A 25728-nucleotide genomic window follows, 5' to 3' on the forward strand; every position below is an offset into this window, starting at 1 on the left:
TCCTCCATAGGACTGGTTTTCTTGAGTTTGCTGCATATTCTGATTTCTACCACGGCCTCCATATCGGCCTCCTCTACCTCTGCCTCTACCTCTTCCAGCATTTGAGTAGAATACAGCTTCTTTTGAAGTTCCTCCTGAAGAAGATGCACCACCATTTCTCTGCTCCTCAGAAATTAGAAGAGCAATCAACTCCTCAAAGTCAGGAAATCTTTCACGATTTGAAATGGATGTCCGAAACAGTGCATAATCCTTTCCTAGACCATTCAAGGTCACAGAAACTAAATCATCATCTTCCACTGGCGACCCAATGGAAGCAAGTGCATCTGCAATCTTCTTCACCTTCATGTGGTAGTCATTGATGCTCATATTTTCTCTCTGCACATTATGCAACTCTTGCTTGAGCTGCATTTTCCTGGCTTGCATATTTGTGCTATACATTTTTGACAAAGTATCCCATGCCTCCTTTGGCGTACTTGCATCTTGAATATGCACAATCATAGAGTCTGAAATGCTGATAGACAGCCAGTACATAACTTTTCTGGCTCTCTCATGCCATGCTTTAAATGCCTGCATTTGCTGTTGATTGGGAACATCAGGAAGAACTGGTTCTTCTTCATTTCCTGCAACAAATTCCCAATATCCTTTTCCCATAAGGAAATTCGTCATTCTAAACTTCCATGCTTGGAAGTTGTTCTTGTCAAGCTTTTCAGTGACAATCTGTGAAAGAGAATCAGATGCCATTACAGAACACTGGAAAAAATTCTGTCACTGCAAAAAAACACAACTTCACCCTTACAAGGGAAAATCTGGAAAACTGGCGAAAGTGGTATTTGACCACACAGTCACTTCCTAGTGACGATTTTGCATAACCAGGAACCAAGGATAATTCTGTAACTCCCAATGTCTCTGCACACAAGAATACGATGCAATTTCTGTGGTAACTGTTCACCGACCTGTAGAACAGTGGTCGCACAGCATAAATTAGGGCTTTTTTCTGAGTGCATGCAGAAAACTTCCGCCTCCAAAATAGGCCCCGAAATTGCCTCAAATCAAAAAAACAAGGTCGCCATGGGCTAAATCCCTCTCCCGCAGCATATACTGCCCTCTTGCTTCACCGCGAAGGGTGTCTCAACCTGACACAATGCACTCTTGCAATTTCCGGCTGTGCTACCTGCAGAGATCTGCTCCCAAAACAGAAAATGAAAGCAACACTGCTCCTCTTACCAGAACACCGCGAGCTTGGCTTGCTTTCTTGAGCTCCTTACCACGAACAAGGCTCTGATACCATGTCAAGATTGTGGGAGAGAAGGAAGGAGTCTCACTTGAAGCTTTCTTGCTTGCACAATGGGGGAATACACAAACGGGTGGAGGCTGAAAACAGTTTTCCTCTTCTTAGTTGTGGAAGCCAAAAGAACTCTAGTACAAAGAAATAGAAGAACCCTATATATGGGTCTCAAACCAAACTCAACTAACTAAGGTGGCGTACTAATTGAGCCACGAACTAGAGTACATAAGGATAGCTATCATGTAGCTATTATTTATGGGCGGTGTACCAACCGTGTCTACAACTGACAAGTCGGTGACATAAATACACAACGGTCACCCTGGCATATCACGAGTGGAGCTCGATATCTCAACAGGGGGGGGTGCGAGGGGTTTTAAAACCAGGGGAAAGGAGGGCTTATGAAACTCCTTTCTAGAGGCTTCTAGAAGCTTCTACGTGTGGTAGGGGGCAGAGCACAGGCTGGCGTAGGGCCTCAGCGGCGGCGAGGCGAACTCCATGGCAGCGGCCTGCTTGACCTCCCTCCCTCTCTGCAGCAGCAACGGCAACGCCGGTAATGGTAGCCCCTCCGTCTAGCGTCACGGCAGCCCACACCCTCTACCTCCTTCCTCACAGCAGCGGTCCCCTTCTGGTTAAATAGGGGAGGGGAGGGGGATCCTCCCTCTCCTTTATGCCAATTGGCATGGCAACGAGGAGCTTACTGGACCTTCTATTCCCCTCTTGCCCTCTAGCACGATTGTCGCCGAAGGGAAGATAAGCAAAAAAAATTTCCCAAAACCTTAATAAATTTTCAAAATGCCACATCATTATCCCATTGCAGTATCTGATATATTACAAAACAATTAAATGATGATAGGTATGATAACTCTTTTGGTGATTGTGCATGGAAGACTATATGTGGCAAACTCATTTTTGCTAGAGATACCAAGACTATTAGCCTATATCCTTTGTTTGTGTCTTGGTTTATTGATCATATTTTGGTCATGACTAATATTTCTCATATGTCTCATTTGCATCATTGTTTTGGGCATATGACCCTTAAAGAAATGAAAATAGTTACTTGTTTGGACTATTTTCCACCTCTTGAATACTTATATTTTAAATCTTGTGATTGTTTATATGGCGCAAAAACTCATAATTCACATAAAAAGTCCAGTTCCACATACATAGGTAAGCAATTGGCTCTTGTGCATTCGGATATTTGTGTTCCCATGATTTATAAATCATTAGGTGGTACTAAGTATTTTTTCATTTATTGATTATTAGACACATAAAATTAAGCAAGAATTAGATATGTTGGCTACATTTTAGTCCTTTCTTACTATGATTGAGAGCCAACAAACTAAAAAACCTACGATCTAACATTAAGCATCATTTTGTTGCCCTATATATAACCTACATCAAAATTGTATTACAATGTGCATGATAGAACTATTTAGGAAAGAATCCATAGTAAGGTTAGTCACATAGGCTTATCACAATACGTTTGGACTAAGATAGTTACTACTACCATTAATTTGATAAATCAATTTCTATATAGTGCTCATGGTGGTAGCATTATAGAGAAAATATGGTCTAGTAAACCTCCCTTATATGCACACTTATGAGTCTTTATATCTGAGGCTTTCTACCATATTCCCAAAGACTAATGTAACAAGTTGGATCTGAAGTAAGTCAAATGCAACTTTCTTAGATATGGTGATGCAAGTGAGATGGGTTATCATCTTTGGAATCCACAGTCTTGGAAGGTTATCTCCATACCCATGATGTTATATTTCATGAGAAAAAGATGTATATGAGACCAAAGCAAGTAGTTAATATACATAGGATAATCTTTTAGAAGGACCTCTATCACAGTATAACCAATGCCTCATTAGACAGCCTATTATAACTAATGGTACTGTAGTGGCCTTGGATCCACCTTTTGTGTAGGGTCATGGTATTGGACAAAGAGAACAAGCCACCTAAGCCTCATAGGAAGTATATTGAGATGCTCCATTAGAGCCTCATATCCCAATCATTTTGAGCCCTTAATATATTATGTCCTGGTGATAGATGCTAGCGAATCTCTTACTTATGAGGAGGCTATGCAAAGAGGTAATAGTCACTCTTGGGAGAGGACCATGCAGTCTAAGTATGATTCACTATAGAAAATTTGTAAACGCGATTCTATTCCTTTTCCCAATGGAAAACATGCATTGCCGTGCAAATGGCTATACAAGTTAAAGAGTACTTCTAGTCACCCTAAGCCAACATATAATGCTAGATTAGTTACTAAGTATTTTAAGTAAGAAAAGGGAGTTTATTTTGATGATATCTTCTCTCTTATGGTCAATATGTCTATCCTATGCTTGGTATTGGCCGAAGTTGCATAGATGGATCTCGATTTGCGGAGATGTGAAAATGGCTTTTCTTCATAGGGACTTACATGAGGAGAGTTATATGCGATAGCTTGATGGATTTGACTAAAAGTGTAACGTGTCCACCTATTCACTTGTAGGACATGTCTTAGTAGCCCATTGGGAAGAAAGTTCAGAAAGCGCTGCCCGGCACTCCCACAGAATGTCACGGGGTTTGCGATCTAGGTCTACCCGAGTTTGCCACGAAGTGGAAGCATTCTGGCCATTCCCACTTAGGACCGACCTAAATCAGGGTTTTCCTAGTGGTCAAATTTCTAGAATGGTAGCTAGCATCAAACCCCAGGCAAACTACTTTGCACATAAACGTCTAGGTCAAAGTGGATTCATGCTGCACTTGGTTCAAGGAGAATGGGAAACAAGAGGGATGCAAAGCTTGACCTCTCTACCCGTAAGGCATAGTCCCATTCCATTCCCCTAAAACAGAAGAAATCGGGACTCTATCTTCCTAGATTCTAAGTCATCATTACCTTGCTATCAACTTCTTTGAGAAAAGTTCTTGGCCAACCGGGACCACCCTTCCATAGGACGGACCCATGGCCACATCCACCGCACTTTACCCTAACTTGGCAATTCATAGTTACCCTAACTTGGGAACTCAGTCTCACAGAAGGTGAAGTAGCAGGATGTCTACTCATCCTCTTGCAAATTAGACTTGCTCTATAACCTACCAACCTTGTTCCAAGGAGTGGCAATTCTATATTGTGATTTAGACACAAAGCCATGAGACGTTGCAACTTGTTGCACAAGTGTCGCACCTAACTTGTGGGATCATTTCTCCCATCAAACAGCCTTTCTTGGTCAAGAAATATGCTTGGTCAAGATGTAGGGTTTGGAGTGTCCTCTTGACCCAACCCAACCCTAACCTTACTAGGCCGATGACGTTTGGCCCTAGGGTTTCTAATTTCAAATGGAAATCTAGTATTTTGCCGTTGATCCGTAGGGTAAAAACCCTAGATCGTTCTTGCATTTAACTAATCCTAACATTCCGTAAATGTGGATAGGATCCTTGGGAATTGGAAGTCTTCATTGCATCCGAGGTGCGATATTAGGTAGAATTTTAAACATACTAAACTCTACCTAGCGCACTGAGGTAATCATCGTTTGAGTTACACCACTGCAAGCGAATTACCTATTCGAACTAATTATCTTGACAAGAAGGGATCTTTCCTTAAGATGCTAATACGTTTTCCTAAAAAGATGTAAATAATCTTAGAATGCAACATTCCATGCGAGTATGCGAATCATAGACTTTACCTTCTTTGCTACTATAAGGTTTGCAATGACCATTTCTTTTCCTCGCCTAAATCATAATGATTGACAATTTAGACTAACTCGTATAGAAATCTACGTTGAATTTTAACAAGCACTATACCTATAAACTTTTGTCTAATGCATTGAATTCATGATTTAATATGAAATGCATCTTTTTCTAAAACCACTTCGATAAAGAAGTTCATGCATGACGAATGTCATAAGACTATTTTTGACTTAATCCATTCAATGGCACTTAATCTGACTTAAAAGTGCAAGCATCCTCACATGCAACATGTAAGTTTATGGTTTCCTTTTCATGCAATGCAATTCTTTGGATAATATTCCAACGGATGTTAACGATTATCTCATGTGAATCACAACAAGAAAGTTATTGCCTGAATGCATTATGCGCTTATTCTTTTTCGCGAGGAATTTCAAGGATGCATTTAAAAAATATCATCTTTTTAACCTACGCAATATGTGTTTTAGGATTGCAACTTGGAAATGAAAGCAAATCCAATTGCACAACATGCACTAACTCTTGTAAATCATCCAAGGAAATAAATTCCCCAATGTATTTTAACTTAACTTCGTGAATTAGAGACATGCGTAATTGCATTCTTTTCATGCAAAAATCAAATTCTAAGAACCTGGGCATTGAGGTTCGGGGTGTTATCGGCATGCGAACTCGGAGTGGAGGCTCTCGCATGTGCGCATCACGTCTTTAGCTTTGGAGCCATCTATGCGGTGTATTTTCTTGCAACAACTTTTCCCCTTGATTTCTCGCATGTCCCGAAATGTCACAATTTGCAATATCCTCTCCCGTGCAAGACACGGTCCTTGGATTCTTGGCTTTAAAGTTCTCGGGGAAGGCACGGGGGGAAAGGGACTTTAGGAAGCTTAAATTTAGAAGCTTCTATGCTTCTTTGCTTGACAGAAATGTGGAAGAAGGAATCCTAATTATGAAGAGGGTGAAGAAGAGGACGATGGTGATGATTTTGATGATGGTGATGGTGAGGTGGAGTAGGTGGCAGTAGCGCTGCAGCAAGCGGCAACAGGCAGACTTCATGGTGGCGGTGATGGAGGATGGCGAGAAACACAACTGCCTCCTCTTCTCTCCCCTCTCCCCCCCTCAAGCTTGGGGAGGGGGTGGTTTTTATAGTGTGTAAGGGGGGGGGGGGAGATCCACACACGTGGAGGGAGGCATGATCCCCTCTCCAACTCCTCTCAACTCTTCTTAACTCGCCCCCTCTCATACTCCTCTCCCCTGCCATGCATCGGCTGAGGGGGAGGGTTTATAATCAAAAAATGTACAAAATTTCTAACCATTATCCTTTTTCCTTTCCTGTAAATGGCGTTCTCATGCGGCTTGCGGGATTTAGCCTCGGTCTTATTTGCACAACGCAGTTGGGGTTTATTATCGCGCGCGGGTTAAGGACTTAGCCACTATCATTATTCCGTTGTGGGAGATGTCTTAGCATGGCTTTTGCGCGGGGCGTGTAGTGGTCAAAATTCTTTAATATTTCGTGTGGAAATATTACATTCTCTCCCCCTTAGAGGAATCGAGATGTCCTCATCTCGAGAAGAACTGGGGGTATTGTTGGTTGAGAGTACTTTCATCCATCCAAGTGGCATCCTCTTCGGAATAATCTTTCCACTAGACGAGGTATTCTCTCAAGGTCCTGGATCTCAAATGCCTCTCCCTAACATCTAAGATCTTGTCAGGCCATAGCTCAAGGACTCCTTGACTAGGCATTACAACTTGTTGATCATCAAGCACATGACTAGGGTTAGGTACATACTTCTTCAGTAGACTGGTATGGAATACATTATGAACTTTTAGGTTCTCAGGGAGTTGAAGTCTGTAAGCTTAGGTCCTAAGCACTTGAGGATCTTGTAGGGTCCACAATACCTTGGGCTTAGCTTCTTTCATTCACCTAAGGATAGGGAACTCTTCTTTGGATGTACGAGAATGAAGACCATGTCGCCTTCAGTGAAGAATCTGTCTTGTCATTTCAAATCCGCGTAAGCCTTTTGTCTGTCCTTAGCAGCTTGGATGTCCTATCTTGTTAACTTGATTTGTTCATCCATATCTTCCATCATCTTCTTTGAGGCTCTTAAGGTTGGATCTGAAAAGTTTAAAGGACTTTGATAATCGTGCCCATACAATGCTTGAAAAGGGGTCATCTGAATACTTTGTTGGTAAGAAGCATTGTAGGCAAACTCCACCAGTGGCAAATATTGAATCCACTTTTTGGGTTCACGACAACAATGTGCCCTTAGTATATCTTCAATGACTTGGTTGACTCACTCCGTTTGACCATCGGTTTGGAGATGATAAGCTGTATTGAAACAGAGTTGAGTCCCAATGGCTTCAAAGATAGCCCTCGAGAAATGTGATGTGAAGAGAGAGTCACAATCACTAATTATTCTTCTGGGTAACCCATGTAGTTTGAATATCTCGTTGATAAATACCCTTGCAATGTCTGAGGCTTTATAGTTTGTCTTAACAGGGATAAGATGTGCTACCTTGGTGAGCATATCAACCACAACCATAATGGAGTTGTATCCTCCCTAAACTTGGGGTAGGCCAATAACAAAGTCCATACTGATGAATTCCCATTTCATTTGGGTAATGTCAAGTGGTTGCAACTTCCCTGGCATTTTGACATGTTTGGCCTTAATGCATTGACAAGACAAACACTCAATGACATATTTGAGAACGTCACCTTTAAGCCTCTCCCAATAATAGCTCTTTCTGACTGCATTGAGGGTCTTGGCATAGCCAAGATGTCCTGAAAAAGGGGATTCATGAGCTTCCCAAAGTATCTTCTGCTTGAGGGACTGGCTTGCCATTATACATAATCTCCTTCTATAGTAGACAAGTCCACTATTGATAGAGAATTCTAGATACTTTGCTTTTAGCTTTGGGTCTTGATCCTTGATGGGGATCTCCCTTAGTAATTTCTGATAGGTTGGATCATGGCATGCCTCTTCTTTAGCTAACTCGAGAATTGGATTTTTTGGCATGGATACCTTAATAGCTAGGGATCTGGCTGTTGATGGATCTTGCAAAATCTGAGAATTTAGAAATGCCTTACGATTGGGTGCATCGGAAACTACATTCTCCTTTCAAGGCCAGTATTTGATTTCAAAATCATATTCCTCCAGCACTTCAATCCATCAACATTGCCTCATGTTGAGCTCATTTTGAGTAAAGATCCATTTGAGACTTTTATGATCCCCGTCACTAGGGTAAACTTGTTACCCAGCAAGTAGTGTCTCTTAAGCTTGAGAGCATGGATGACAGCTAACAACTCCAAATCATGGGTAGCATAATTCCTGTCATGGCTCTTCAGTTTCCTTGAAGAGTATGCTACAGTATGACCTTCTTGCATAAACACACATCCTAAGGCAAGTGTGCTAGCATGAGTTATCACTTTGAAATCTTTACTAAGATCCGGAAGTTTCAAGATAGGTGCTGATACCAAACTTTGCTTTAGTTTGTCAAAGCTAGATTGTTCAGCAGTTGACCATACAATTGATGTCTGCTTCTTCAGTAGATCCGCGAGAGGCACTGCAATCAAGGCATAGTTTTTTATAAAGACCATGTACCATCCTGTCAATCCAAGAAAACTACGTATTTCTTTGACAGTTGTTGGCGTTGGCCAATCTAGAACATCGCCGGATCGACTGAGATTCCTTCTGCTGATACAATGAATCCCAGATATTCAATCTATCGCTTCAAGAATGCACACTTCTTCTTTTTGGCATAAAGCTTGTGTGCCCTCATTGTTTCAAGAATAATGCAAAGCTGGGGTTCATGATCTTCTTACTTCTTGGAGTAGACTAAGGTATCGTCAAAGAAGATGAGTACGAAGTCTTCAAGATATGGCCTAAAGATATCCTACATTAGCATGTTCAAGGTAGCAGGTGCATCTGTCAACCTGAATGACATAACTAGGAATTCAAAGTGTCCATATCTTGTGCTAAATGTCGTATTTGGGATATCTTCTTTCTTGATCCTTATCTGATAATATCTAGACCTGAGATCAATCTTGGAGAAGATCTTCGCACTTTGAAGACGGTCAAGAAGTTCATCTATCCTTGGAATGGGGTATTTTTTCTTAATGGTTGATTGATTCAACCCTTTGTAATCAATACATAGCTGAAGCATTCCATCTTTCTTCTTCTGGAACAACACTGGAGCTCCCCATGGCAAACTGCTAGGACGAATGTAGCCTTGTTCTAACAGTTGCTTGAGTTGCTCCTTCAACTCAATCGCTTTCGGGATGGACATTCTGTATGGTCTCCTTGCAAATGGTGCAGCTCCTGGCACTAGCTTGATTTCATGATCAACTTCCCTTTGAGGAGAAAGTTCTGTCAGCTCTTCAGGAAATATGTCTGCGTACTCCTTTAGCCATGAAGGTTCTTCCCTAGACTCCTGATTCTGATCTAGCTTATTTAGCTTAATCAAATGGACAGGTAGCCCCTTTCTAACTCCTTTTATTATCCGAGATGATTTGGCTAGTTGAATTTTCAGCCTACCAGTCTCTCCTTGAGTTGTGACCAATTCCCCTTCAGAATTTCGAAAGGAAACTTGGCCCTTTCCACAATGAATGCGGGCATCATTAGGTTTAAGCCAATCCATTCCGAGCAAATGCTTGTGGATACCTAGGTTCATAACCCTGAATTTGACTGAAGTCTTGACCGAAGTCGACTTTCCACCCAGCAAGAATTCCACCTTAGCAGTTTTCCTGGTACAAGTGACCTCACGACCATTTGCTAATTCCACAAGCAAGGTGGATGCATCTATTGTGGATATTCCTAATCTTTTTGCACAAACTGGTGAAATAAAGGAATGTGTGTTGCCACAATCAATCAAGGTTCTGAAGCCTTTACCTTGATAATCCAATGGATTCTAAATCACCAAAAATTGGCGATTCGGGTCTTTCATGTGAAGAGGGACATGGAGGAATGTTGCCCTCTCAAGGTCTGCTTCCATGGTTGGGTCTTCTTCATCACCGAACTCCTTGTCGGCAACACTAGCGATTCTTCCTCTGGCTCTGACGGCGGCTTCTTGGCCATAGACGAATCCTTGGAGTGGTCCTTCATGTTGTCCTCTGTTAAGATTGGGACACTGCCTTTTAAAATGATTGGGCTCGTTGCAATGGAAGCAATGGAGATTGCGGCCATTACTTTGGGTAGGAACGAAATTGTTGGTAGTGTTTGCCCTAGCTCTCTTTCTTTGTCCCTAATTTTGGTCTTCTGCTCTCTTCGCCTGGCACCTATACACTCCTTTGTTCTAATCCTTGTGAGACCAAGTCTTGTTATTTCTTGTCCTGGTCTGCACCTCTTGTATTATGGGTGAAGCTCGAATGAGTGCATCCTGAAGATCTTTTGGGTGTATTGATTCGAGGCGGGTATTTACAGATGGGTTTAATCTGGCACAAAACTTTGACACCTGTTGTGTCATATCCATTTGTGGCACATACTTCAAAAGAGAGACGAACTTTGAATAGTAAGCATCAAGGGATAGACCAAGCTGCTTCAGTTCATAGAACTCGTTCATCTTCTGAGTGCGGTAGGGAGGTGGTAGATATCTTCCTCACACATCTCTTTTTAGCTTCTCCCAAGTAACTGACCCTTCTGAGATCCCTTAGTCTCTGCACCATTTCTTCCACCAAATCCTCGCTTCGCTGGTAAGATTTAGCTTGGCGAGCATTGCTTGGTTGGCGGGTGCAGTACCTGCTGCTTTGAAATAATCCTCCATGGATTCGATCCAGATTTCGGTATCAGTTTGGATGGTCCTTCCCTTACCATCAAATTCCGGTGGCTTGATTTTCTTGAGAAGAAAATTCTTCTCCTGAATCACGACCGTACTTGGTGTAGGGGTCGGACTAGGAATCTCCACTTGGGGTTGTGCCTGTGCAATACGACTCTTCACGTTAAAAACTTGCTAAACGTTTCTCACATTACATTTCCTGCCCAATTTAGCTTTTAGCCAAGTGACCAAATCACTTAATTTCTTTACCAACTCTCATAGCCAAGACAGTCATTGATAATAAAAGTCTATTCCATTCATGTGGACATAGCCCTTTCGAGTACAATTATTCTTGGGATGGTAGAGCAAGCTGATACATTAATTCGGGGAGAATAAGATTGTGTTACATTGAGCTACGAGAACTGAGTAATAGTATGGATTGGGGTCATGGATTTTGAGGAATCGATAGGTCATTGGAAGATTAGGGTATCCTTTCCTTTGATACCTGTTCTTTTCATAACTTTCCAACACCTTGATTCTGTCCAGCAGGGATTATTCAAGTCACTTCCTCGTACACATACTTGTTCTGCTTAACCTTTCGATCGCCGACATGTAGGGTTGTGTTTGCATAAGCCTCAACAAAGATGAACAACTTCAAGATCTTTAAGTCCTCCAACCACTTGATTCTCTTTAAGTTGGTTCGAAGGTATGCAAATTGGTGCAGCTATGTAATAGATTCCTGAATCACTCGTCCATCTCTATTCCACGTACAGGGGTGAAGGATTGTAGATGCGGTCTAGGATATTCATCATATCGATCCTCCTCGATAATTTGAGGCATGCATCGTAGTCATAAACATAACCTAGAACACTAAGAATTTGTTCCATGCTTCGCGACTCTGCAAGTCAGCATCGATAAGTAAGTAACGAAATGTTCTTAACAGCAACATTTTCTCTACTTCACCTCAGTAAGTTTCCTTCAAAATATTAAATCCTCGTTAGTTCGCTCTGATACCAACTATAACGTGTCCACCTGTTCACTTGTAGGACATGTCTTAGCAGTCCATCGAGAAGAAAGTCTAGAAAGCGCCGCCCGGCACTCCCACGGAGTGTGACGGGTTTGCGATCTAGATCTACCCGAGTCTACCACAAAGCGGAAGCATCCTAAGCCGTTCCCACTTAGGACCGACCTGAATCATGTTTTTCTAGTGGTCAAATTCCTAGAACGGTAGCTAGCATCGAACCCTAGGCAAACTACTTTATGCGAAAATGTCAGGGTCGAAGCAGATTCATGCTGCACTTGGTTCAAGGAGAATGGGAAACAAGAGGGATGCAAAGCTCGACCTCTCTGCCTGTAAGGCGTAGTCCCATTCTAGTCCCCTAAAACAGCACAAATCGGGACTCTAGCTTCCTAGATTCTAAGTCATTGTTACCTTGTTGTCAACTTCTTTGAGAAAAGCTCCCGGCCAACTAGGACCACTCTTCTGTAGGACAAACCCATGGCCACAACCACCGCACGTTCCTTGGGGTTGCTTTAGTTGTCTAATTACCTACCACATTTTTTTTGACACGCAAAAATAGCTTCCTTAATTAGCCAATTAAACATCGGTTCCTTCACGTAATTTAAGCATTGACATAGGAAAACAATGTCAAACAAGTTCCTTTTCAACAATTGATCTTATTTATTGGTTTTTGGAATACATCATATAATCCAGCATGAAGGCTATTCCATAATCCGCCCGAAGGAAATCCATAATACGCCCGAAGGCTAATCCAGCAATCCTCAAGGATTACTAATCCAAGTTTCCACTCGTAGACTAGTATGTGGGCCTCAAGATCCAATCTCGAGTCATGTCGAGTCTCTTGTGCAAGACCCATAGGCAAGGCATTTACGGCCAGAGCCCTCCATGGCACCCAAGTGTCCTCCTACTCTAAGTAGCACCCACGGAGAGACCTCTCGTGACGGGTTCAGTCCACGTTCCCTGCACGGCTAACAACCCCCTTGGACAAGGTCAAGCAGACAGTCGAGGGTAGCTGATGCTGCCTCTCCCTCCAGCCCTTCAACCTGAAGCATTAATTATTTTTCCATCTTTATTTCATTGAGCAAAGAAGTACAAATAGTGCTCCTAACTATACAAACACAATCAATCCAGTGGTCGTTTATTTGTCCAACTGCTTAAGGTACAAATCCTTTCTCTGAATGCATCCAACATTCGATCCAGGATCAATCGCGACTTGGCAAGATCCCCAAGGTTTTTGTTGCTTGTTTACCCTTTTATCCTTGGGTTAGGGTTTATACCATGTTAACCCAAATTAACAAACACCTTAGGCTCCTTAAACTAAGATAGTAAATCCTGGGAAACCTCATCGCCCTAAGTTGATTTGTCAATTGCTTGCTAGGCAATTCATAGTTACCCTAACTTGGCAACTCAGTCTCACAGAAGGTGAAGTAGCAGGATGTCTACTCATCCTCTTGCAAATTAGACTTGCACTAGAACCTGCCAACCTTGTTCCAAGGAGTGGCGATTCTATCTTGTGATTTAGACACAAAGCCATGCGACATTGCAACTTGTTGCACAAGTGTCGCATCTAACTTGTGCGATCATTTCTCCCATCAAACGGTGTTTCTTGGTCAAGAAATACGCTTGGTCAAGATGTAGGATTTGGGGTGTCCTCTTGACCCAACCCAACCCTAACCTTACTAGGCCGATGATGTTTGGCCCTAGGGTTTCTAATTTCAAATGGAAGTCTAGTATTTTGGTGTTGATCCAGGGTAAAAATCCTAGATTGTTCTTGCATTTAACTAATCCTAACATGCCGTAAATGTGGGTAGGATCCTTGGGAATTGGAAGTCTTGACTTGGCATCCCAAGTGCAATACTAGGCAGAATTTTTAGCGTACTAAACTCTACCTAGCGCATTGAGGTAATCATCGTTTGAGTTACACCACTGCAAGTGAATTACCTATTTGAACTAATTGTCTTGACAAGAAGGGATCTTTCCTTAAGATGCTAATATTTTTTCCTAAAAGGATGTAAATAATCTCAAAATGCAACATTCCATGCAAGTATGCGAATCATAGACTTTACCTTCTTTGCTACTATAAGGTTTGCAATGACCATTTCTTTTCCTCGCCTAAATCATAATGATTGACCATTTAGACTAACTCGTATAGAAGTCTACGTTGAGTTTTAACAAGAACTATACCTATAAACCTTTTGTCCAATGCATTGAATTTATGATTTAATATGAAATGCATCTTTTTCTAAAACCACTTCGATAAAGAAGTTCATGCATGACAAATGTCATAAGACTATTGTTGACTTAATCCATTCAACGGCACTTAATCCAACTTCAAAATGCAAGCATCCTCTCATGTAGCAGGTAAGTTTATGGTTTCCTTTTCATGCAATGCAATTCTTTGGACAATATTCCAACAGATGTTAACGATTATCTCATGCGAATCACAAGAAGGAAGTTATTGCCTAAATGCATTATGCGCTTGTTCTTTTTCGTGAGGAATTTCAGGTATGCATTTAAACAATACCATCTTTTTAACCTATGCAATATGTGTTTTAGGATTACAACTTGGAAATGCAAGCGAATCCAACTGCATGACATGCACTAACTCTTGTAGATCGTCCAAGGAAATAAACTCCCCAATGTATTTTAACTTGACTTCTGAATTAGAGACATGCGTAATTGCATTCTTTTCATGCAAAAATCAAATTCTAAGAACCTGGGCATTGAGGTTCGTGGTGTTATCGGTACGTGAACTTGGAGTGGAGGCTCCCACATGTGCGCCTCGCGTCTTTAGCTTTGGAGCCATCTATGCAATGTATTTTATCGCATTAACTTTCCCCTTTGATTTCTCACATGTCCCAAAATGTCATAGTCTGCGATCTCCTCTCCCGTGCAAGACACGGTCCTTGGAGTCTTGGCTTTAAAGTTCTTGGGGAAGGCACATGGAGAACGGGACTTTAGGAAGCTTAAATTTTGAAGCTTCTAAAGAAGTTTCTATGCTTCTTTGTCTGACAAAAACGTGGAAGAAGGAATCGTGATGATGAAGAGGATGAAGAAGAGGACGATGTTGATGATTTTGATGATGGTGATGATGAGGTGGAGTAGGCGGCAGCAGCGCTGCAACAAGCGGCAGCAGGCAAACTTCACGATAGCGATGGCGGATGGCAGGCAGCACGATTGCCTCCTCTTGTCTCCTCTCTCCCCCCCTCAAGCTTGGGGAGGGGGTGGTTTTTATAGTGTGTAAGGGGGGGGGGGGGGGGGGGGGGAGGGGGAGATCCACACACGTGGAGGGAGGCATGATCCCCTCCCCAACTCCTCTTAACTCTTCTTAACTCACCCCCTCTCACACTCTTTCCCCTGCCATGCATCGGCTGAGGGGGAGGGATTATAATAAAAAAATTTGCAAAATTTCTAACCATTATCCTTTTGCCTTTCCTATAAAGGGTGTTCTTGTGCGGCTTGCGGGATTTAGCATCAAGTCTTACTTGTATAACACGGTTGGGTTTTATTATCGCGCGCGGGTTAAGGACTTAGCCACTATCATTATTTCGTTGCGGGAGATGTCTTAGCACGGCTTTTGCGCGGGGCATGTAGTGGTCAAAATTCTTTAATATTTTGTGCGGAAATATTACAAAAAGGGAAAGAAAAATCTAGTGTGCAAGTTGAAGAAGAGTCTTTATGGACTTACGTGGGCATCTAAGAAATGGTATTATAAGTTCGATTCTTTTATACATTCACTATTGAGATGAAAAACTCAACATGTACAGACATTGATGATGGACCGCCTAGTTAGATGGGTTTGCACATCTATAGTTATCGTGTAAATCGTCATTACAATCCTCATATGGACATCAACTTATTACTTACGATATTTAGTTTGTTGCATCTACATACAAAGCTGGCATAATTATAGCACTAATCAATTGGTATAGTTAGTTATGCACTGTTTGACTTAGTAAGTAACTTTTTTCAATATTGTGTCTTATCTATACTTTGTGTACATTGTATATGTGAGGAAGATAAAGAGAAAAAACCAAGAAGAAAATGTTTTGGCCGCCATCTCTCTTCTTATATTCTTAAGTGAGATTCCTCTTGTATCTATGGTGTGTGTTTGGCGCAACAACCCAAGTAAGTCTACCCACCATATGATTCCTGATAGAGAGACTCATTTTAAAGGCTAAAGTGAAGGAGAAAAAGGAAGGATTTGAAAAAGCAATGGGTAAGAAGCTCTTCGATTCTTGCACTCTTTCTCTTGGGTGGATAGTGCCTGTGGTGGCATTGGAACCAAGGCAGAGAGAAAAATATCAAGTTGCACTTTCAGCTGACACACATGTTACATATTTTTAATCTCTAAGTTTTGACATGTTTGCTAGGAAGAAAATATAAGTTTTTATATGAAAACATGTTGCAAATTACATGTACTATTGAGCAATCAGTAAGAAAGGTTGCTTGATGTATTGTTATACACTTGTTGTGAAAGATTGCAGAACACTTGCTTTTTATTTTGTATCATTTTTGTGATAATGGTATTTAAGGCCAATGGAAACCCCATCATTGAGAAGCTAGAAAAAAATAACTATCCATCATGGAGTTTTGTATGATGAACTTTGTTATTGGAAAAGGCCTTTAGGAATTCATTTCAGGTGAAAAAAGGGAGCCAAAGCTAAGTAACCTTGCAACAACTATAGATGAATTAAAGATGTGGAAAGAATGGAATGCAAAGGACAAAAAGATGATGTGTTGGCTATCTTTAGTCATTGATAATACTATTTGGGGCATATAAATTTTTTGAAAACTTAACATGCACCTTGGATATTTGGAGAGCATATTTTTAGTAAATACAAAGGCATGGAAGATTCAACTCAAGCAAGAGTTGAATACTTTGAAGAAAGAAAAAATATCTATCAATGAGTATGTTTTGAAGGTGAGGAGCATTGCAGATGTTTTGGTAGCAATTGATACAATGTTTGATTATGAAAATGATTTGGTTTCATCTACTTTGGATAGCCTTAATAGTGAGAAGACTTGAAAATCATTTATCACTTCTATATATGCAAGAAAGCCACTTTCAGATTTTGATGAGTTAGTCTCTCTCATGATCATTGAAGAGATCAGTATACAAGGTGAATCATCTAAAAGAAGTGGTGAACATTTCCAAGTATTTTACTCAAGTTTAAGAAAGAGAAATTATAGATCCTCTTTGAGAGACCATGGTATGGGATGTGCTAGTGATAACCAGCAAAATAGATTAAATCAAAAATTAGTTGAAATATAGATTTCAAGAGGTTGTGGAAACTTTAGAGACAAGGGAAGCTCTAGAGGAAGAGGTGGATGGAAGAATAGAGGTTTTGGTAATTCTAGTATTGTTTGTTATTATTATGGCAAAAAAAGACATATTGTAGCCCATTGCTATGCTAAGAAGAATGATATCCACAATGGTAAATTGTAGTAAGAAAACTATGCATTGTCTTCACGACAGAATGAAGATCAAAATGAGCATTTGTTTGTTATGTATAGCATATGATGAATATTATTATAAGAAAGGAAACACATGATGATGTATGATATATCGATTCAAGTATATCTAATTGTATGACTAGTCATATTAAATCGTTTAAAGAGATGCAAGATTTACAAAATCTTGATTATGTGTAGATGGGTGATTCTTCATGCCACCCAAATTTACACATTAGAAAGGTTCCATTGTCCTTGCATGATAGCTAGACAACAAAGAGTCTATCAATAATTATATTACATATGCCATCGATCACAAAGAGTTTAGTACCGATTGGCCAAATGGTAGAGCAAGGGTTGAAGGTTCGATATAATACAAAAGGTTTTTTTGAAGAAGACTTTAATTATAAGTGTAGGTTGGTCCAAAAAGAAAGTAGATTTGGATGTATGTTCACTTTAGATACTGGAATTCTTACTATGAATGCTACTATGTATGCTAAAGGAAAAGTAGTAGTTGCACATATTGAAATATGACATAAATGTATTGGATATGAAAATGTGCAAAGGTTGATATTAATTCATTCCAAAGGATTGGTTATAGGATTATCTACTTTTAGAGTTGCAAAATTCATAAAGTATGTGAAGCATATAAGACAACCTTTTTTGCATGACAAAGATGTGACTAGAAATATACATGATGTTGTGCATATAGATATCTAGGGACCTACACAAAACTTCTCTTAGTGGAAAAAAATATATTTTCATTTTTATTGATTATTATTCAAGAAAGCTATAGGTATATTTCATGAAGAAAGAGAGTGATGAATTTGAGTACTTCAAAAATTTCAAGGCTACTTGAAACAAAAAGAAGCTCGAAAGTTAAGTGCTTGAGATTAGATGGAGGGAAAGAGTCTCTCTCTAATGAGTTTAGTGACTTCTTGCAGTCTCATAAGATAAAGAGATGATTTACTTGCAAGTATAACCCATAGCAAAATGGGATTGCAATATAAAGAAAAATAAGGTATATTGTAGAAGTTACATAGATATTGATGGTGGCTAAAAAGAATATGCTAAAACATTTTTAGTCTGAACCTATTCATAGTGCTATCCATATTGTAGAAGTTGCACAAGCATCGACTGCTGAAAGAATATACCCAAATATTTTTTGTTTGAATATATTCATACTATTGTCTATATTATGAACATAACTCCCATAACTACAATTCATGGGATGACTCCCAAAGAATGTTGTATAGGCAATAAGCTTGATGTGTCACACTCAAAAGTGTTTGGTGTATTGCATATGTTTATATGCCAAATACGTTATGAAATAAGCTCAATCCAAAGGCTAACAATTATATTTTTATTGGATATTCTTTAGAGAAAAAGTGGTATAATTGTTATAACCCTGCCAAAAGTGAGTTTAGAGTGGATAAGGATGTTATTTTTTATGAGATGAGTAGTTGGTATGCATCTAGTAATGATGCATTGGATAATGATGATAGTTATGTGTAGAAAGAAAAGAAAGAATCGCAAAGCCTTAGTGAACCAATAACATCATCTGGCACTACATCTACAATTAGCCCTTGGCCTGGGAGACTAAGGAGTAGCCCCACATCTTTAGGTGGATCTATACGTGTTGTAGATAAAGACAAAGGGAAAAAGAAAGTGTTGGATGGTAATGATGTATCTACTAGTCATTTGAGATTCAATGGAGATTTCAGTGTTTTAGAGAGTTTGAATGATGTTCTTGGTATTCCTTCAGTGAAAACATCAAGTGTATAGAGAGCACATAGTAATATAAAGGCTCCATTAGTTCATCCAGTGATAAACATGTCTAGCAGGGTTAGATACCTTGTTAAAAGAGATTTGGTTTTGAAAGTTATGCAAATCACCATTATGATTATATGATAAAGGTGATTAAGGATGTTGACCCCACTTCCTTTGAGGATTTTGTTGGTCATGCTCATTGGGATGCAACAATGGATGAGGAGATGGCTACATTAGAAGCCAATAAGACTTCGAATCTAGTACTATTACCTTGCTTTTTAACCCTTAGGCGATGCTAAGGTATATTGTTATTTTATTACCATGAAAAGAAGATGTTATTTATTCCTCTAGTGAATGTTTAATTTTATAATCATCACATGATAGGGGCTTGTTGTGCATGTGCATAGCATTTAGATTCTAATGAAAGACTATGTATTGAATACTTACCCACAACACAATCCTCATCCAAGTAATACAAACATATAGAAATTATCGTATTGTATAAATAGTTTGACACTTCCATGGTTTTTGTGCACTATGGCCATAGGGAAAAGCTCTACCTAAAAGACTTTATTTGAGCTTACTAGAAGGCCAGACTCTACCTCAAAGAGAATTTGATTGAGCTTTACATAGGGAGAATCTCAACCTTAATGAGATTTTGGTTAAGCCTAGTACAAGGTGAATCACAACTTAAAATGGACTTTAGCTGAGTTGGTCCTGGGTCTTGGGTCCAAATCCACCAAAAAAAAAAAAGAGAGCTAAAAGAGTTTGGTGATGAAACAAAGCTCATTTCAACTTCCTTTAATATTAAATATTTCTCTATACACAAGCTGATTTTAGCTCTCATTGATATTCAATCTTGCCTTATGAGCCAACTTAGGCTCAAGAAAATATTCATTGAGATTGAGCTCATTAATGTGGCCAAGATCAAATAATCTCTCTTTAGTTTAAGCAATGCCATGTGACCAAGCTTAAGTAAACTTTTTTTAATCTTCAATTTGGCCATGTTGCTAACCTCATTATACTTTCTTTAAGATTGAGTTTTGGAAATGTGTGCAACAAACAACATTTGACATCAAGATTGGCTATGTGGCTAAGGTCAATCAAACTTTCTTTGAGTTTTAGGTTACCCATGTAACTAAGTTCACTCAAACTCTCTTTTAATATTGAGCTTCATCATCTAACAAGACCCAATCAGGCTTTCTTTGAGGTTCAGCTTAGCTCTATGGCCAAGTCAATTAATCCCTCTTAGAGATTGCATGCTATTCAACAAGAATAGCATAGTTAGGTACAAGAGGATGAAAAATAGATGTCATCTCATCCAACAACTATCATCTTCCTAAGGAAAGAAAAACACTCTGCTAAGAGACTTTTAATGAGTAGATTTGGAGGATTTCGGTTAGTGGAGATCTTGTCAAGCTCAATTAACTTGTCCTCAACAACCTCTCTAATAAACTAGTAATGCACCTCAATGTTCTTTTTCTTTGTATGGAAGACCAAATTCCTAGCCAACTGAATAGCACTCATAGAATCCAAATATAGTGTAGAGACCACATCAATAAGGCCAATGTCTATCACCAAATGGCCTAATTAGAGAGCCTCCTTGCAAGCCTCAATGGGGCTACAACATACTCTACCTCTATTATAGATAGGGCCATGCATTTTTACATCTAAAATATCCAAGAAATAGCACCTCTAGTAAGCATGAAGACATAGCTAGATATGGATTTTCTACTATCTGCATGTCCTACATAATTAGAGTCAGTATACCCCACAACTTCTATATCCTGGCCACCATAACATATGCATATATCTAAAATATCCTTAAGGTACCTCATGATACTATATATGGCATCTCGATGTTGCTTTCTAGTGTAGCCATATAGCATGCCATAACTCCCATTGCAAATGCTATGTAAGGACAAGTGGCTATCATGGCATACATCAAACTACCCACTATGGACACATAAGGGATCTTGGCAATCTCAACCTTTTTCTCATTTGACTACAAATAGAGTCTACTAACAAATGGCTTGACTAACCTTCACATGAGAAGGTAAAGGAAAGTTAATAGGCTTAATATCCTACATATAAAACTAGTCAAGGGCCTTCTAGATGTACTTCTTATGTGATAATTAAAGAAGCCCCTTAGAGTGAGTGCGCATCATATGTATTCTAAGAATATGTGAGGTCTATCTCATGTCCTTCATCTTAAAGCTCTTCTTGAGCTAACTTCTCAAGGCATCTAGCTCATCACAAGCTCTTCTAGCAATCAACATATCATCCACATAAAGTATAGAAGCATAAGGTCACCATCATGGGCCTTCTTCATGTATAAACATGAATCCATATCACTATGGATATATCCTTGTGAATGCATGGGAGCATCGAACTTGTGGTACTATTTTCTAGGTTCCTACTTAAGCCCATACAAGATCTTTCTCAACTTGCACACTAGGTGTTTCTTGCCTTTTTTCTCAAAGCTCTTATGGTGTTGCATATAAATCTCATCATGCAAGTCTCCATGAAAAAAATTCCATCTTTACACCAACTTGATAAAGGTCTCAGGGAAGTTACTATGTGTATATTCTCTACATCACGTGCATTCAAAGCTTATTTATAAATATCCTTATCTGTGATTTTTTCTTGAATAAAACATAACTCCTTTCTATTCAATCTATAAATAACCCCTTTATATTACACCTTATGTATGTAAAAATATATAAAAATGGTATTTTAAAAATACCTTATTTTGAACCCACATGATGCACACATATATTCATGAGTAACTTACCCGAGATAAAGGTTAAGGTCTAATTGAGCAACCAAAGCTAGTAGTAAGCATAGGGTAGTCATCTTGAATATAGGAGAAAAAACCTCATCAAATCAACACTATGCTTGTGCTTAAAACCCTTACCAACCAATCTATTATTATATGTTAGCTTGGGGTATCTAATGATACTCTTCAATTTTTATAATCATTTGCATGGTAAAGCAAGCTTTCCAGTAGGCAAAGGAACCAAATCCTATGTATGATTTTTTTATAATGAATTATACTTTGACTACATGCCCCTCTTCCAAGAGTGACTATTACCTCTATGCATAGCCTTATCGTAAGTAAGAGACTCACCAATATCTATCACTATAACATTATCTATGGAGGAAGAAAACTACTTAAGATGACATCTATCTCGAGTAGAATGTCTCACAGTAGGTTGTGGAGCTTATACATCTTATCCAACATCATGGTCATGAGCCACTGGAGCACCAACTATTATAGGATATCTAGCTAGTTGCACAATAATCAAAGGCTCCTCGTGAAATATCACCCTATGTACCACAACTACCTCTCATGCTTTTGATGCATTTTCTCTTCATGAAAAATAATATCATGGCTGTGAGTGACCTTCCAAGCTTACAAATCCCATAGGTGCTAGTCCATCTCACTTGCATCGTGATAACTAATAAAAATTCATTTCATTAACTTAGGATCTAGCTTATTATGCTTGTCCATGGGAACATGGTAGAAATCCTCACAACCAAAGACACAAAAATAAGTATAGCATGGAGGTTTTCTAGGTCATATCTCCTCTGCAACAACCTGATAGTCAATAACAATGGATGGGGATCAATTAATCAAATGAATAGCAATAGTAACTATCTCAGTCCAAAATTATTACAGTATGCCTTTTGTGGCTAAGCATACTATGGAATCTCTCTTGAATCATTTTGTTCATGCACTCGGCCATACTATTCTAGGGTGGGGTATATAGGGTAGTCAACTAAGGCTTAATGCCCTTCTCATCACAAAACCTATCAAAGGATTTAGATACATACTTATCGCCATTGTTAAATCATAGTCATTTTAGCCTATATCTAGACTCATTTTCGATAAGAGCAAGCCAGTACTGAAATGTAACCACAAAACTTCCAATTTCTACTTTATGGGGTATGCCCAAACCTTATGCGACTAACCATTAATGAAAGTAATAAAATACTTTGCACCAGTTAATGAATGACAGGGTATAGATCCACAAACATTAGAATGAATAAGAGTCAAAGGCTCACCCATATGCATAATGCCAGATGTCTTATGCAAACTATGTGTTTGCCTAACATAAAGACAATGATCACAAGAATCAAAACATTTATAGCCAAGGGGTAGAAGATATTGCAAACATGTAAGCATTTGCATTCCCTTTCATGACATGTGCCCAAGAAAACAAAGTCGTAATGATACATGTGGTACTATTGTCATTGCAAAAACATGGTCAATAGACCCACATATAAGTAAGGGATAAGAAATGCTAGACTTGGCACCTCATGCAAGAAGAAGATCCCCATGGGTAATCTTCCATAAGGAATCATTAGAAGATACAAAGTAACCTATATCATCTAACTATTCGGCACATAGTAAGCTTTTGGTCAAAGCTCGGGGAAGTTACTATATGTATATCCTCCATCACGTGCGTTCAAGGCATATTTATAAATATCCTTTTCTCTAAATTTTTCTTGAATAAAACCTAACACTTTTCTATTCAATCTATAAATAACCCCTTTATATTATACCTTTTTTATGTAAAAAATGTATAAAAATAGTATTTTAAAAATACCTTATTTTGAACCTACATGATGCACACATATATTTATGAGTAACTTACCTGAGGGTCAAAGCCAAAAATATGGCATATATCATGCAAAGTAAAGAATGTTGCTTGAAGAAAATAGCAATCATATATCTCCAATACCAACAATATCTAAAGCCAGTCATTACCCAATCTAACATATCTTGTCATGATGTGATAGAAGTTAATTCATTCATGATGAGGGGTAGCATGAAATGGAGCCCTTAAACCAATCATCCAACACTGATCATAAGCCAATGAGGCATCAATCAATTATGAAACATCAAGAGAGAAAGGTGCAAGTATGTGATCATCATCTGAATCAATTTACACTATATTAGTCTCTTCAATATTAATAATGGACTTACTCTTGACGAGTCCACCTTATATAACATGTAAGATACTACATGAGCTCAAAGGAAATGGTATTTTATTTAGTAAAATATACAAAACTATATTCACAAAAGGGATTTTTAATTATAATTTGAAAGAAAATTGTAAATTTAGTAAAGTAAAAAGGGTCATTTTATAGCCTTATAGCATGTAAAGAGAGGGCATTTCTTAATACCCTTTGAATGCATGTTATATAGACAATTTCTTAATATAGGTGCACCCCTTGAGACTTATTAGAGACAATGCTACAATCATTATTATTTTCTTATACTTTTCCCTTAACCTTTTTCTTACATTTGTCACCATTACGTATTTTATGGCACTATGACTGAATATGACCTAGCTTCACACTATAATGTCAAATCAATGTGAAATTACTGCGAGATTGTCCACATGACTAAGAACGAGACTTCTAGGAGTCTCCTCTATGGCAGCAATCATTGATACTCTTAGCATTACTACCTCTAACTCTCAAAGCATGAGAGCTATGGGAAACATCAAAACTCCTTCCCTTAACTGCTTCATTTAATAATGTACCCTCAACATCGTACAATTTTAGTCTATCAATAGGCATATTTTCACACACATTAGTATGAAATGTGTCCCATGATTTAGACAATGTACTTGATGATTCTCTTTAAAGTCTATCCCTTACAAAGACAAGTGGCTAAAAGTAGAATGAAACACATTTATATAGGTGGACATGGAAATCCCCTCCATACAAAGGTACATGAGTTACTTCACCCAATAGATTTGAGAGTTAAGTTTGTGCTTATCACAGATATCATAGATCTTCTCGTGTAACTGCCATGCAGTCTACCTTCAAAGATAACATTGTAGAAGACCTACTTAAAGAGTGAAAAAATGATTGTATATTTAAATAACTCATCCAATTGAGCCCAACCCTTTGCATCAAAGTGTTTGGGCTTTATATCATCCTGCCCCAATGGCTTAATATGCAATTTCTACACCAAAACATGAAGTGCCATCATTCCACCAAATGAAAGCACAATACAAGAAGATATGCTGTTGTAAATGACTACAAATCAATCCCTGATCTAGCCAAGACAAGGTCTAAATAGAAAAACCACCAAATATAGAATTTTCCACTAATTGTGACTAATGAACTATCAAATCAAAGCATCTACTCTCATAAATAATACATAAACCTATAATTACATCACTATTGCAATAAATGCAACTGAGAATCCGAGATAAAATGTAGGCAATTTATTTAAAAAAATCCAAGCTCACACTACTAGGTATATCCTACAACAATTGGGATATGTAAGAGTAGATAGTAGTGATTGGGCATGCAATCGATACCAAAATATGTCATCACAGCCTCAAATTATATCTAATATGCATAGACAACATGCATATAGTAGATATTAGAAGGAATAAAAGAGACATGCCAAATTCATGACTCATTGAGAAAGGGTAACAAAGCATAATATATATCCAAATTGTGTTAATACATCACTGCATCACATTCACAAACATAGTGTCAAATCCAAATCATTGATAGTCATTAGGGGTAAAGACACATGCCTACATTAGGACCAAAATTGAGCCTATAATTGGCTCTATTGACTCTAGTAGAGGGGTTCCTAGAAACACCAGAAAGCTCCACGTAGTCTCACGGCCATGAGGGTTCGGATACTATACATGACTCTCCTAACCATTGCATTTTTAGATAAGTGATTTTCAAATAATAGTTCAATGAATGGCCCTTTCGGATTCCA

This window comes from Lygodium microphyllum, chromosome 7 (assembly GCF_053477565.2).
Source record: "Lygodium microphyllum isolate KBCC chromosome 7, Lygodium_microphyllum_v1.1.10, whole genome shotgun sequence".
NCBI classification, from domain to species: Eukaryota; Viridiplantae; Streptophyta; class Polypodiopsida; order Schizaeales; family Lygodiaceae; genus Lygodium; species Lygodium microphyllum.